This window comes from Zingiber officinale, chromosome 5B, assembly GCF_018446385.1.
Source record: "Zingiber officinale cultivar Zhangliang chromosome 5B, Zo_v1.1, whole genome shotgun sequence".
Lineage (NCBI taxonomy): Eukaryota > Viridiplantae > Streptophyta > Magnoliopsida > Zingiberales > Zingiberaceae > Zingiber > Zingiber officinale.
Genome location: NC_055995.1, coordinates 33,648,290 through 33,663,472, shown reverse-complemented (window position 1 = coordinate 33,663,472; position 15,183 = coordinate 33,648,290). Strand labels below are relative to the sequence as shown.

The following is a 15,183-nucleotide window of genomic DNA, read 5'->3' as shown; positions in this document are numbered from 1 at the left end:
TGTAAAATACCGAAAATAGGCAAATTTTAATAGGAGAATTTTTCGGAATTTTTGGAGATTTTTCGGGAATTTTTCGGAGACCGTATGGACGAGTTTACGGGGATAAAAATAGGGCCCGGGAAGGCCTGTTTGGGCTACCCTATTTTAAAGAGGAAATGTTTATTTTCTTTAAATCATTTCCTTTTTCTTTTATATATCTTTTTTTTTTTTATTTTCTTCTCCTCTCCCACGCTGCTTCCCTCTCCCGATTTCCCCCGACCCCGATCCCTAACCGGCGCCGAACTCCCTCTCCCTCTCCGCGTACAAAATCTCTCGGCCAAGGGCTTTCCCTTCTTTCGGTCTCCACCCTCTCGGCGCGAAGTTTCCGTGCCCTAGCCAGCCCCGGCCGACCGGCGACTTCCCCTCATTTCCTTTGGTCCGACGAGACACCACCGGCACCGGAGCCCTAGGTTTTCCCTTCTCCTTCACCACCTCGCGGCGACTCCTTGCATTGCCTTGCCTCTTCGTTTGCTGTCGCCGAAGGTGTGCCCTTGCCAGATCCCTCTGCCGAAGCTTCTCCCTGTCCCTTCCTCTCTTCCGGCCGAGCAGTGTCACCAGTCTCCTGAGCCCTAGCGCCAACCGTCGTGCCTTAATTCATGACCGCCGCCCCTCTGCTGCAATTTGGCAGCACGACCATCACTGGTGAGCCTTGTCTGCCGACCTCAACAGCCCTTTCGGTGACTGCTGTTTGGGGTAAGATGTATTTAAATATTGAATTAAATCCATTGTTTGTTTGGTTGCATTGGATTGATTTCGTTCAGGTGAGGTGTTAATGGTGGATGGAGGATAGATTCATCATGGGTTTGGTTTCGGACCGGAGAAAATAGTGCCAAATCCTTTATTGTGTTTCTGCTCGACAGTGCCGAAGAGGACACAGAGCTATGCCGTAGCCGGATCTTGGAGGTAAGCTTCGGTTGTTGAATTAGGATTTTTGCTTGATTGGTTATCGATCTTGATTCTTCATATGATCCGGACAGTGAAGAATTTTCAGCAGCCAACGTCCCTTAATGGCAGCAAGTTCCAGCCAGCAATTCTTTGGTTTCAGTACAAACCGGTGGCTGTGAATTAAGGACTTTGACACGAGACGAGCATCTCGATGTTGGATTTGACTGGATTGAACCTGCTATTGGAGGCGGGTACCTCTTGACTTATCTTTTATGATATTGTCTTTGGATATGCATAGTACTTTATAGCTGCAAGTAATGAACATGTTTGTCTTTAGTATGTCACTGTTGATATCCATAGCATGTTAGGTTTGTCGCTTGTTATGTATCCGTGCTGATATCTCGTGATTTGTTATCATAAGTATCTTATTTGCCATGAGTACTTTATTACCATGAGTATCTTAGGTTCTAGAGTGACATACCATGGTTTTACTGAGGTTAGGATTAGGTTCTGGACTTTTGGTTTCAGTCATGTGTATCGAGACTGTCTGATACTTAGGTTTTATGCCATGACTGGCTTGTGTACCTCTATTTGTATATCATATATGATTCGTGTACCTAGACCTTGATTCTTGATATGTGCATATTGTTGGTACATATGTTATAGAAGGAGATATGTTTGGGATCTAGATTGCTATATCATAGAGGACTTGTATGCCCTAGATCCGTGGATTGACCATCGCTTTTACAGTACCCATTTTGTATATATGGATATGGTTATATTGATCAGTTTTTGTTATGCATAGTGACATGCATCATGATTGCATGCTGTGCGATTGTCGGCTCCACTATGGTTGAGCCCATCGCCACATGTACTGCATACACCCCCACCATGGTTTAGTGGTATATCGAGTGTGTGGCGCTCACTGCTTGGCCCGCTGGTCATATGACTTAGCGTAGTAGCCGGCAGACAGTTCCGCTCTGTTTGGCTCCGCTGGCATGTAGTGTAGGACGTAGTTTGGCTCCGTTGGTCCGCTTGGGTGTGAGACTCAACGTGGTAGCCGGCAAAGATATCCTCCTCGCCATCGTGTACCGGAGTTGAGAGCATTGAGCTCCCCATTTATGATTTGGGGTACGAGGACAGAGTACTCCGACAGCATCCCGTCCACTCGGTCACTCATCAGGAGCAGTGACGACAGAGTGCACGGTTGTCACAGCCCTACCCACTCGGTCTCACCATTTGTGTGTGAGAGGACTGACTGGCGTCAGGGGTGACCAGGACGCATCATTAGCATCATATGCATTGATGTATTTATATTATTGTGATTGTGTTTACTGCATTTGGTTGCTGCATTTTGGTTGGATACATTTGTTTGACATGCATACAGGAGACATACTGCGTATTGGTTTGATGACCCTTTTTGTCTGGATAGGAGTTCCTGGTGAGTACAGCTTCCTCAGTTGCCTTTCAGTTTTGCATATTCCCTATATATATGATTAGGAAGCTGTATTCCATGTTTGCTGCTGTTAGATATATCTTACTACTCATGTCCATTGGTATTCGCTGAGTTGTTGAACTCACCCCCGTTGATACTATTTTTTTTCAGGTACCAGGTTGGTTTTGGTGTTGCTTGGAGTATCCTGTCTGCTGGTCCCCACGTCACATCAGAAGACTTATCGGTTTCACGTATGTTTTATTTGTTTTATGTATCAGTTGTTTAGCTCTGTACTCCGGTTTTATTTTTGGAGTGTTGATGTTGTTATGTGGTATTTGTATTTGTTGTTGGTTGTGTAAGTCTAGCCGGCTAGCAGTTTTGTGTTTTGGTTTTGGTACAGTCGAGTAGGCTGCTTTATTTTTAACTGCGTGGTGTTTGTTTTCTTTTATTGTTATTATTCCAGCCGCATGTGGCTGAGGTATATAGTGCTTGTAGAAAAGTTTCAGATTGTCCGCCGTACAGGGGAGATGCTGCCGAAATTTCTTCGGACAGAGACTCCTCTGGGGCGTGACAATTTAGTGGTATCAGAGCCAAGTTATACGATACTTGCTATGTGTTCTGGATTTTTGAGATTTATCTGATACCAATTTATTTGGTATCAGAGATCGGCTTACGAGTTTTATTTCTCGTGTTTCGGATTTCATGTTTAGTCTTCTCGATGTGACTTTTTGGATTTTGGGACTTGGCAGAAGCAGGACATCTCCAAGCTATAGGAGGTATGTTGGTATATGTTATCTTACCTTTTTGATTAGTTTATGCCCTGTTCATTATTACAGTCTATGACATGTATTATCACTCTTTACTAGTGTCTGTCTGGTTGTTGTAGCATATATTATATTTGAGGGGTTAGCCACTGATCTTGATTGACCTTAATAGAGATTAAGGATTATAGGCTTTGGTGATTTTTCATATCATACCCCTAGTAGCTTTAGTTTCTGTTACTACTATTTGGTTAGCAGATTGAGGCACATACCAACCTCTTTATTTGCTATGTAGTGGATAGTTTTTACCTATTTATGTTGACCTAGCCAGTAGTATATCATGTTATCTTAGTTAATTACATCAGTAAATATTGATTTACTCTTGTTAGATCAGTCAGTAGGAGTCTGATTTACACTTATTGATCTGGGTAGTCGTATATTAATATACCTTAGTTGCTTGTGGAGGATTAAGGTATTCTTGATTAGTTAGAAAATGATTGATTTAGTTTTGTTGGTTTGATCAGTAGAGGACAATTATACTCTATTTTTAGATGTTCGAATCTTTTGATTTTTCGTGCTTAGTTGGATATTATGAGCACATTGAAGTACATGACTGTTACTGACGTGGGAAAAGATGGAATTAGCCGTATATCGTTGTTGGTTTGGTCAGTCTTTAGAGGATTGATTTATCCTATTCCGTGGGTACTTTAAATTTAGACTGTAAGTACCTTGTAGGATAACTTAGAAGGTGGCGTAGGGTTTGTGTGGTAAATTGGATTTAAATATGTTGATTATGCATATTTATGTGGTGTGTAGATATGATTATTGTGTGTTGTAGGAGTCCTGTGGTAGACTGACCGACTGCATCATTGAGCTTATGCTGATTGTAATATTCGAGGTATCTTGTTGATTATATTTGATTTGTGGATACACTTGTGTCAATTAGACTTTATTGGAAGTATTATGTTGATCATACTCAAGGTGTATGTATGAATATGGGGTAAGTATTATTGGAGGTATATTGTCGATTATACCTACGTTGATTTAAGCACACGTGTACGGTATGTGATGTTGGAGGTATTATACTGAATATACCTGAGTTGTGTATATGTTTAGTGTACAATAATTGGAGGATTATGTCGATTATACCTATGTTGTGTGTGCACGTGTGCCAGGTGTATTGTTGGTAGTATCATGAGGATTCTACTTATATTGAATGCAGGATGTGGAGTGTCTGCATTATGTTATTTGTTGGACTACCTTGTCAACCCATTTTCTTATCAGCGGGTGACCCACTACGATATTGATAGAGTTGAATATAGATTTGATTTGCTTACTGGGTTGTTATACCCTAGGCTACCCACAGTGATTGGGGTAGAGAGATCTCGTTCAGACTCTAGCTAGATAGTTAGGTGCTTTGGGCACTTATGTATTGTTGTGGTAGAGAGTAGCTCCCACATGTTATGGATCGTTTGTGGTAGAGCATAGCTTCCACATATTCTGGATTCCCACATATTTAGGGATTGTTTTGTAGTGGAGCGTTGCTTCTATATATTGCGGATTGTTTATAGTGGAGCATTGCTCCCATATTTATTGTGGATACATATTTTGGATTATTTGTGGTGGAGCGTTGCTCCTACATAGGGAGGATTTCTTGTGGTAGAGCGTTGCTCCCACATTTGTGGTATTTCGTGTGATAGAGCATTGCTCTCACACTGGAGGTTCTATTCTTTGGTGATTATATATCATTGGTGATTAGATCTGTTTATTGTTGAGGATCTTATGGTTAGGAATGTTTGTGATACGGACATGATGTGTCTTGGTTTTGCCATATAGGCTTACAGTGCTCTAGATGTTATTATGGACACGATGATTCTGGTATTTTGAGGATGTTTGAATCAGTTTCCATTGTCTTTGTTGACGATGTTGTGATCTAGTTCGGATCCCAGGTGAGACACGTACGCTGTCTTTGCCTAGTTCTAGAGATGTTTCGACGAGAACATCTATATGCGACGATTAGTAGTGCGTGTTTTGGGTGTCTTCTGTGAGATGTTTGAGACACATGATGACCAGGAGGAGTATACAGACACATGATGACCAGTAGGAGTATACTGTGGTTTCACAGGAGATCGAGGTTGTTACCGTTGGGAGTAAACGAAGTCTATAGAAGAGGCTCGCAACTTCCTTTGTTTGGCTCGATATTTCCGGAGATACGTTGAGGGTTTCTCACGGTTAGCTATGTCACTGACACGCCTGACCAGGAAAGGCGTGAAGTTCATGTGGTCCGAGGACTACGAGACCAGCTTCCAAGAGCTGAAGCAGAGATTAGTATCGGCATCAGTTTGGTTTTACCTTCTGGAGAGGACGGATATGTCCTCTACACCGACGCATCTATTCAGGGTTTGAGCGCTGTTCTGATGCAGCACGATAGAGTAGTCTCCTATGTTTCTCGTCGGTTGAAGGAGCATGAGGAGAACTACTCAGTACATGACTTGTGACTGAACGTCAGTATGTTTGACTGGAAGATTTGGCAGCCTTATCTGTTCGGTATTACATTTGAGATTCTTATTGATCATAAGAGTCTCAAATATCTGTTCACTTAGAAAGAAACTTAATCTCCGACTGAGGGGATGGATGGAATTCCTGAAGGATTTTGATTGTACCATTAGGTATTACCCAGGAAAAGTTAATGTGGTTGTCGACACATTTAGCCGGAAGTCCAGAGTGACTTTGGCTTGCCACCAAGTTGTGGCTACAGACAGAGCAGGGTATTCTTGTTATCATGGTTGCTCAATCCTCGATCAGGATGAGGATTCAGGAGGCCCAGGTTGGAGATCAGTATTTACGGTCCATTGGCAGCTGGATAGCTTCCGGCAGCAGAGTAAGTTTCCCCGAGATGAAGCGGGTATTATATACTTCCGAGGCAGATTATACGTACCTCAGTCTTACTCGGTTTTGTCGGAGCTATTTCGGAGGCTCATCGTTCTCGATTTGCGATCCATCTAGGCAAGACCCGCATGTATCGAGATTTAAGGTGTTCCTATTGATGGAACAGTATGAAGAAAGACATCGCGGATATTGTAGCTAGATGTCTTGTCTGTCAGCAGGTGAGGGCTGAGCACCAGATACCTGCCGGATTATTTTAGAGGATTTCTATTCCTGAGTGGAAATGGGAACATATTATCATTGACTGTGTGGTGAGTCTGCCTAGAACACGACGAGGCCATGACGCGATTAGGGTAATCGTTGATTGATTAACCAAATCCGCGCACTCGTTAGTGATTCGGAAGACTGATTTCCTGGATCGATTGGTAGATCTGTTTGGCCGGGAGATCATCAGATCACGTGGTGTTCCGTTGACTATTATTTCGGATAGAGACCTCTGGTTCACATCTCGTTTTGACAGAGTCTGCAGTAGGCCTTGGGCACGCAGCTCTGTTTCGGTATAGCTTTCCATCCTCAGACAGATGTATAGTCAAAGCGGACCATTCAGACTCTAGAGGACTTGCTGAGATCGTGTGTATTGGATTTTGGAGGCAGTTGGAAGGACCATCTGTCATTGGTAGAGTTCGCCTACAACAACAGCTTACATTCGCCTGTCCAGATGGCACCGTTTGAGGCGTTGTATGGTAGACCTTGTCGGACACCCACCCTCTAGGATGAGGTTGGGGAGGCTCAGCTGTTGGGACCTCATAGAGCTCAGCATGAGGCAGAGTTAGTCCGTACTATTAGACGGAGAGTGTCAGAGGCACAGGACTGCCAGAAGTATTATGCTGACCGGAGTCTGAGACTCTTAGAGTTCTCCATTTGCGACCAGGTATTTCTGCGAGTTTCACCCACGAAAGGGGTGAAGAGATTGGCCTTAGAGGTAAGCCAGTTCCGCGATACATTGGATCTTTCCAGATCCTGGAGAGGATTGGAGCGGTAGCTTACTGGCTAGCACTACCACTGTCTTTGGTAGGTGTGTATTATGTATTCCACGTATCTATGCTGAGAAGATACGTACCCGACCGACATATGTGCTGACAGATGTCTCAGTTCCCGTACAGCCAGACGTAACCTACGAGGAGATTCCGGTACGGATTTTGGACCAGAAAGAGCGTCAGCTGTGGAACAAGACAATCCGACTGGTTAAAGTCGGATGACAGCATCATTCGGATGAGGAGGCTACCTGGGAGCTCGAGGATATTATCCGAGCTCGATACCCTTACCTTTTCACTTGAGGTATGTAAGTTATGGTTCCATTCAGCATTTATACTGTTTAGCGTTTGCTAGTACATGCTGATGGTAGATAACGAAATTTGGGGACCAAATTTTTATTAGTGGGGGAGAATGTAAAATACCGAAAATAGGCAAATTTTAATAGGAGAATTTTTCGGAATTTTTGGAGATTTTTCGGGAATTTTTCGGAGACCGTATGGACGAGTTTACGGGGATAAAAATAGGGCCCGGGAAGGCCTGTTTGGGCTACCCTATTTTAAAGAGGAAATGTTTATTTTCTTTAAATCATTTCCTTTTTCTTTTATATATCTTTTTTTTTTTTTTATTTTCTTCTCCTCTCCCACGCTGCTTCCCTCTCCCGATTTCCCCCGACCCCGAGCCCTAACCGGCGCCGAACTCCCTCTCCCTCTCCGCGTACAAAATCTCTCGGCCAAGGGCTTTCCCTTCTTTCGGTCTCCACCCTCTCGGCGCGAAGTTTCCGTGCCCTAGCCAGCCCCGGCCGACCGGCGACTTCCCCTCCTTTCCTTTGGTCCGACGAGACACCACCGGCATCGGAGCCCTAGGTTTTCCCTTCTCCTTCACCACCTCGCGGCGACTCCTTGCATTGCCTTGCCTCTTCGTTTGCTGTCGCCGAAGGTGTGCCCTTGCCAGATCCCTCTGCCGAAGCTTCTCCCTGTCCCTTCCTCTCTTCCGGCCGAGCAGTGTCACCAGTCTCCTGAGCCCTAGCGCCAACCGTCGTGCCTTAATTCATGACCGCCGCCCCTCTGCTGCAATTTGGCAGCACGACCATCACTGGTGAGCCTTGTCTGCCGACCTCAACAGCCCTTTCGATGACTGCTGTTTGGGGTAAGATGTATTTAAATATTGAATTAAATCCATTGTTTGTTTGGTTGCATTGGATTGATTTCGTTCAGGTGAGGTGTTAATGGTGGATGGAGGATAGATTCATCATGGGTTTGGTTTCGGACCGGAGAAAATAGTGCCAAATCCTTTATTGTGTTTCTGCTCGACAGTGCCGAAGAGGACACAGAGCTATGCCGTAGCCGGATCTTGGAGGTAAGCTTCGGTTGTTGAATTAGGATTTTTGCTTGATTGGTTATCGATCTTGATTCTTCATATGATCCGAACAGTGAAGAATTTTCAGCAGCCAACGTCCCTTAATGGCAGCAAGTTCCAGCCAGCAATTCTTTGGTTTCAGTACAAACCGGTGGCTGTGAATTAAGGACTTTGACACGAGACGAGCATCTCGATGTTGGATTTGACTGGATTGAACCTGCTATTGGAGGCGGGTACCTCTTGACTTATCTTTTATGATATTGTCTTTGGATATGCATAGTACTTTATAGCTGCAAGCAATGAACATGTTTGTCTTTAGTATGTCACTGTTGATATCCATAGCATGTTAGGTTTGTCGCTTGTTATGTATCCGTGCTGATATCTCGTGATTTGTTATCATAAGTATCTTATTTGCCATGAGTACTTTATTACCATGAGTATCTTAGGTTCTAGAGTGACATACCATGGTTTTACTGAGGTTAGGATTAGGTTCTGGACTTTTGGTTTCAGTCATGTGTATCGAGACTGTCTGATACTTAGGTTTTATGCCATGACTGGCTTGTGTACCTCTATTTGTATATTATATATGATTCGTGTACCTAGACCTTGATTCTTGATATGTGCATATTGTTGGTACATATGTTATAGAAGGAGATATGTTTGGGATCTAGATTGCTATATCATAGAGGACTTGTATGCCCTAGATCCGTGGATTGACCATCGCTTTTACAGTACCCATTTTGTATATATGGATATGGTTATGTTGATCAGTTTTTGTTATGCATAGTGACATGCATCATGATTGCATGCTGTGCGATTGTCGGCTCCACTATGGTTGAGCCCATCGCCAGTTACATGTACTGCACACACCCCCACTCATGGTTTAGTGGTATATCAGGCAGGTGTGTGGCGGTTCTGCTGTTTGGCTCCGTTGGTCATATGACCCAGCGTGGTAGCCGGCAGTCAGTTCCGCTCTGTTTGGCTCCGCTGGCATGTAGTGTAGCAGCGTAGTAGCCGGCAGACGGTGGACTCTGTTTGGCTCCGTTGGTCAGGAGACTCAGCGTGGTAGCCGGCAGAGATATCCTCCCCGTCATCGTGTACCGGGAGTTGAGAGCATTGAGCTCCCCCATTTATGATTTGGGGTCACAGGACAGGAGTACTCCGACAGCATCCCGTCCACTCGGTCACTCATCAGGAGCAGTGACGACAGAGTGCACGGTTGTCACAGCCCTACCCACTCGGTCTCACCATTTGTGTGTGAGAGGACTGACTGGCGTCAGGGGTGACCAGGACGCATCATTAGCATCATATGCATTGATGTATTTATATTATTGTGATTGTGTTTACTGCATTTGGTTGCTGCATTTTGGTTGGATACATTTGTTTGACATGCATACAGGAGACATACTGCGTATTGGTTTGATGACCCTTTTTGTCTGGATAGGAGTTCCTGGTGAGTACAGCTTCCTCAGTTGCCTTTCAGTTTTGCATATTCCCTATATATATGATTAGGAAGCTGTATTCCATGTTTGCTGCTGTTAGATATATCTTACTACTCATGTCCATTGGTATTCGCTGAGTTGTTGAACTCACCCCCGTTGATACTATTTTTTTTCAGGTACCAGGTTGGTTTTGGTGTCGCTTGGAGTATCCTGTCTGCTGGTCCCCACGTCACATCAGAAGACTTATCGGTTTCACGTATGTTTTATTTGTTTTATGTATCAGTTGTTTAGCTCTGTACTCCGGTTTTATTTTTGGAGTGTTGATGTTGTTATGTGGTATTTGTATTTGTTGTTGGTTGTGTAAGTCTAGCCGGCTAGCAGTTTTGTGTTTTGGTTTTGGTACAGCCGAGTAGGCTGCTTTATTTTTAACTGCGTGGTGTTTGTTTTCTTTTATTGTTATTATTCCAGCCGCATGTGGCTGAGGTATATAGTGCTTGTAGAAAAGTTTCAGATTGTCCGCCGTACAGGGGAGATGCTGCCGAAATTTCTTCGGACAGAGACTCCTCTGGGGCGTGACATCAGATGTATGGCAGCAGATATGGCAGCTTAGTCTTTTAGTATAAGTGGGAGATTGTTAGAGTGTATACTAAAAGCCTAGCTTTTGGTATGAACATTTATCTAGAAATAAGAATCACATTGGTCAAATGTCTACATTTATGATAAATGTAGTTGCTCAATTAATTTATATTGTAGATAACATGGTGTGTGGTGTCACACACAGAAGATCATGTTATCGGTTCCTTATAAATTATAAACAGTGGCTCACGACCATGATGGAAAGGAACAAACCATTGGAAGGTCGTAGTGTAATTAGGTGTTAGTTTATCTTAACTATATAATTACACTAGTACACTTAGAGTGTATTGAGTAGGACCATTTGAGGTCGTTTCTTTTATACTGACTTTATAAAGAAACAAAGACCTCGGTTATTATGGAAGTGTTTGCTCTTAATCCTAATATAATAACAAGCACATATATTTGATATTTATTTCTTTAATTTATCAATGGGTGAGATTTAGTTCGATGAATCAATAAGCTCGATAAGTTGGGAAATGATATCACTTATAGTGTGTGTTGTTGATTATAGAAGGAAATTGTGTCCTAGTAATCTAGGTTGAGAATGTCACCAAGAGGAGCTCATAAGGATTGTCATGTTAAACCCTGCAGGTGGACTTAGTCCGACATGACGATGAAGTTGAGTGGTACTACTCTTGGAGCTAGATATTAATTAAGTGAGTTGTCAGTAACTTACTTAATTAGTGGACATTTGTTATCTTAAATACAGGGAGACTAACACACTCATAATAAGAAGGAGCCCAAAATGTAATTTGGGATTGGTGCGGTAGTTCAATAATAGTTCTCTAGTAGAATGAATTATTATTGATAAAATTAAGTTGTGTGTTCGGGGCGAGCACGGGATGCTTAATTTTATCGGGAGACCAAAACTAATTCCTCCTCTCGGTCCCTATCGTAGCCCCTTAATTATAGAGTACTATACCCACCTATACCCACCTTCTTACCCATCCTATAGGGGCCGGCCAAGCTAGCTTGGAGACCAAGCTAGCTTGGAGACCAAGCTAGGGCCGGCCATGGGTATGTTCATGGGTGAATTCATGTGGCCGTCCCTATTAAAATAAAAAGGAATTTTAATTTTAAAATTTTTCTTATGTGGATAATGTTGGTGCGGTTAGCACTAACGATTTAACCCAGGTTTTGATGAATGACAAATAGGTTAAGTTAGTTGTGTTGTTGTCTGACACTTTGATCAAGTGTGCAGGAAAAGTCCAGCTAGGTCGACGGGCTGACCGGACGTCTGGCAGGTAAGTGAGGTAAGTCACTGGAGGGGAGTGACTGTGAGGACGCGTTCCCGGGAAGGGGACATTAGGCGTCGATCCGGCTTAGATCCATTTCGGATGTCTAAGTCGAGATCGTGACTAGATTCCGGTCTCGGAGAGACGGAATCTAAGTCATACTCTTTTTAATTATCTGTTGAACCTTAACTGTGCTGACAATTTGTTTTACAGGATATACATTTGCCTCGGACTAACTTTATTTTGCAGGAAAAGGGAGTTTTCTGGAACAAGGTGGTCCGGGCGCCCGGAGGTCCGGGCGCCCGGAAGGGATCCGGGCGCCCGGAAGGCGAATTTTATCCAGCCAAGTCATCGCCACGTGGAGCATCTTGGTTTGAGCAGTTACGTCACACTCCAGGCGCCCGGAAGGAATCCAAGCGCCCGGAACAGCATATAAAAGAAGCCCCAGGCAAGAGCTTCAGAAATCAATCAAGCTGAGAACTCTTCTACTGCTGGTCTTGCTGCTCGACGCTCAGTGCGATGCCAACAAAGCTCCGACACTACGCTTCGTCTTTTCCCTTTTGTCGGTATTTGTTTTTCAGTTTCATTAGCATTCCCTGTACGGTTCTGTTGTAATTATTATTCTGAATTGCTAGTGATTGCCCAACGAAAGTGGTCAAGGACCACGGGCCTTCGAGTAGGAGTCGTCACAGGCTCCGAACGAAGTAAAACCACTGTGTCTATTTTACTTTTCCGCTGCGTTTAAACTCTTGTTTTTTCGAATCGATATTCACCCCCCCTCTATCGAATCTAACGGTCCTACAAGTGGTATCAGAGCAGGTACCGCTCTGATTTGGTGCAACCACCAATCAGACAGGGGGTGAATTGTTTTTGTTTTTTTTTAATAATTAATTTTAAAACTGGTGTTTCGTTAACTTAATATTTCTCTAATCAATTTAAATTAGTGCAACACGAATCTAGATTTTTTTTCTCTCTATTTTTCTCTTCCCGCACTACTAATCCAAGACCAAGTCTTGGGATTTTTTTTGGTTATTTACCTGTGCACAGAATGTCCCAACAAGAAGGATTCAGCACAGTGCGACCTCCACTCTTCAACGGGGACGACTTCCCTTACTGGAAGAAGCGCATGGAGGTCTACCTCAAAACAGACTTCGACCAGTGGATGAGCATTACGAAACCTTACAAAATTCCAGTGGACAACGCCGGGAATCTAGTGGATCCTGAAGATTGGACGACAGATCTCAAGAAAAAAGCATCAACAGAAAATAAAGCGATCAACACTCTACAGTGCGGATTGACAAGAGAAGAACTGAACAGAGTCGGTCCACACAAAAACGCTAAAGAGCTATGGGACAAGCTGATCGAACTGCACGAGGGAACGAGCGACGCTAAGGTAACAAAACGAGACCTGCTTCTAAATAAAATTTTTAATATAAAAATACAGGAAGGAGAAACAGCGAATCAACTACACGCGAGGATCAAGGACATCCTCAACGGGCTTCATGCGATAGGCCACCAAATGGAGAACAGAGACTTAATAAGGTACGCTTTAAATGTCTTTCCACGTAATAGTTTGTGGGCATCAATAGTGGATGCCTACAAAATTTCTAAGAATCTTTCCAACTTAAAATTAGACGAGCTGTTTTGTGAATTAGAATTACACGAACAAACTAATGCTGGAGCCGAGAAAGGTATAGCTCTATTTGCAGGTTCCTCCAAAGAAAAGAAAAGCAAGCCTGAACTTGAAGAAGACTCCGATCAAGATTCTGAAGACGAAGAACACCTGGTGAACTTGGTAAGAAAAATGTTCACCAGGAGAAAGAGGAGCTTCAGCAAAAAGGATCTTCAAAATATCAGCTCTTGTAACGCCCGAAAATTCTCAAAACTATTTTAGAAACATTCTATGATTTTTCTGGAATTTTTAGATATTTTTCTGGAATTTTCCGAGTAGCGGAAGTAGCAAAAATAATTAGGAAACGAAAATGGCCTAGGCGGGAATCAAACCCGAGACCTATGGGTTGAGGGATAATGCTAGTAACCAGTGAACCCAGCAGGGCCGTGCTGAAAGGGAAGGGAAACAATTAAATTTATATTAGAGTCGGGAGGAATTTCCCACTTAATATAAATAGGGAAACTAATGGGTGAAGAGTTATTTTTCACCGTGAACTTTCCTCTCCCTCACCCTAGTCACGCCGCCCCTCCTTCCCTTCCCTCTCTCGGCGCAGCAAACCCAAGCAAGGGAACACCTAGGGTTCCCTCCCTAGGACCGTGGGTGCATCTTCCGGCGACGACTCCAACACGAAGAGAGTTCTTCTCCGCGAGAGGAACGCGAAGACGTGATCGGATCGTCGAGAAGATCATCTCCACCGGAATTCTAGCGAATAGAATCGTAAGAAATTACGATCAAGAGGTAAGAAACCCCTCACCTGTGGTATAATAGCTTTCGTGTGTTATCTTTTATGCATTAAATTAGTTTGGTGGATTTTGTCGATATATAGGGTGTATCTAATTCTTCTCACAGACTTAGGATTTGTGAGCATCTCTAGATGGGCCAGACGCGTTTTTCCTCTTCAGATAGAGGTTCTAGACGTCCTCGGGTGCCTAGAGGTGGTCTCCCTAACATAGAGGAGAGTCAGGATACGTCAAATGCTTGACAAAATGCCTAGCACAGCCTTATGATACAGTAGGCATTTATTTAGCTCAGTTAGATGCCATAGCACACGATCATTAGCATACTCAGTTTAGAATTTATTTCAGCTTATATGGATTAGACATCCAATGGGTGGGCTCCCATAGTCGCCTCTAGGTTCAGATAACCTAGCATCAGCCAAACAGTATTAATTATTTCAGTATTTTACTTTCAGCGGTACTGTACTGGATTAGATATCCACTGGGCTGGACTCCCATAGTCGGCCCTAGGTTCAGATAACCTAGTAGCTCTACTAAATTCGGGACTTGCAACCCCGGGTCTAGTTAGAGATGCGCGCATAACAAGTACAGTTGCCAGGGCCCTACAGCAGCATGTTTATTATTTTTCACTTATTATGTACTAGTTTTCAAAACTCAAAATCAGTTATGCTAGTTGAGTTGATTTCAGCTTCAGTTTAGTTTAGTTTAGCTCAGCATTATGCTTCAGTTCAGTTCTCTATGTTAGCTATATAATTAGTTTGCATGCTATGCCATGATTAGTTCAGTATGCCATGTTTATATGATTGTATGCCATGCTATGCTAGCATGTCCAGTATGTTTTCAAATAGCATGATTTCAAATCATAATTGCATCGTATGCATGATTTTGTGAGGTAGATGGTTTCTTACTAAGCTTTAAGCTTACAGATTCTACTTTTCCTTATACTGCAGATAAAGGTAAAGGAAAGATGGACTAACAGAGGAAGCTGGAGGGCAATGCAAAGATGGTGTGTGTGGCAGGAACTGGAATCAAAGATCTTTAGGGGACTTAGCACTTACTTTAGC

The 15,183-nt window shown here is 43.3% G+C and overlaps 2 long non-coding RNA genes across 3 annotated transcripts; both read left to right on the top strand.

Annotated features, from left to right (window-relative positions):
- The first annotated feature begins 414 nt into the window (after positions 1 to 414).
- Positions 415 to 1,174, top strand: LOC121987334. 2 transcript variants are annotated; one of them, XR_006113505.1, is made up of 3 exons: positions 415 to 681; positions 801 to 942; positions 1,017 to 1,174. It is a non-coding gene; the product is annotated as an uncharacterized LOC121987334 (long non-coding RNA). The 2 variants fall into 2 exon arrangements; XR_006113506.1 differs by having other exon boundaries at positions 415 to 732.
- A 6,725-nt stretch (positions 1,175 to 7,899) lies between these two features.
- On the top strand, positions 7,900 to 8,629 carry LOC121987333. Its single transcript, XR_006113504.1, has 3 exons — positions 7,900 to 8,136; positions 8,256 to 8,397; positions 8,472 to 8,629. It is a non-coding gene; the product is annotated as an uncharacterized LOC121987333 (long non-coding RNA).
- The last annotated feature ends 6,554 nt before the right edge of the window (positions 8,630 to 15,183 follow it).